Source organism: Penaeus monodon, unplaced genomic scaffold, assembly GCF_015228065.2.
Source record: "Penaeus monodon isolate SGIC_2016 unplaced genomic scaffold, NSTDA_Pmon_1 PmonScaffold_111, whole genome shotgun sequence".
NCBI lineage: Eukaryota > Metazoa > Arthropoda > Malacostraca > Decapoda > Penaeidae > Penaeus > Penaeus monodon.
This window is the reverse complement of record NW_023639825.1, coordinates 106,614-107,756: the sequence shown is the minus strand read 5'-3', so window position 1 is coordinate 107,756 and position 1,143 is coordinate 106,614.

Sequence of the window (1,143 nt, the reverse complement as noted above, 5' to 3'; positions counted from 1 at the left end):
CTGAACACGTGGTTTTATGTAAATATAGTGTTGAGATGAATAATGACTTTCTGCTCCTCCCTTACATATGTAAAGTAATTAGCAGCAATGTCTATGGCTATCGAATAGGTATTTAATATAACATGAATCAATGAAATACGTAAATGTAATTATGGAGTGACATGAATGAACTTCTGATGAAATCATCAATGAAATGAGATAAGAACTGAGCTCGTGCTTATATCTTAACTTAAAAGGTTTTGACACTACATTAAGCATACGAATAATTTTGTATTCCTAATAAACGGGTATTTTTTACCACCCTACCTTGGCCAGAGGGTTTCACTGTTCAGGGGCTAAAGCTTAGCACAATAAATATACACATATGCATGCACACACGCACACAAACACACACACACATATATGTATATATATATGTGTGTGTGTGGTATGGATATATATGTATATATATATACATATATATACATATATATGCATATATATACATATATACATATACATTTATATAATATGTACAATATATATACAATATATACATATATATTCATTATATATACATATATATACATATATACATATATATACATATATGCATATATATACATATATATACATATATATGCATATAAGTCGTTATGGGTTTTTCCACATAGGCGTCGAACAGTCAATACGAAGAGGTAGACTAATACGGCTGTGAATAATTTCATGTTTATTCGCAAACGTTTCAGAGATAAGTCTTATCTCTATCATCAGTGCTGCAATAGTGAACCAAAAAATACTATGCATTAGACAACAGAACTATATAAGTTACAGAGGTTCGTTAAATTCAAAAGAAGATATCAAATAACAACAAAAAAAAAATAAAAACGAAAAACATTTAAAAAAAGCTATGAAAAACTAAACAACATGGGTGATAGGCAGGGGAATGGACAACGCTAACTAGTGAACAAGGTGGTAGCGGTAGCGTTATTGTTAAGCTCCGGTTTCATCTTTCGGATCAGCAAAGATTCCGAGATCATGAGGTCTAGACGGGAGGAATGAGAGGATAGAATTTTAAAGTCTGTGTTGGAGAAAAGGTGTGAGTGTTGGTGAGAGTGCTCTCTTACGGCCGAAAAAGATGTAAATAGAAAGGTAAATAGATAT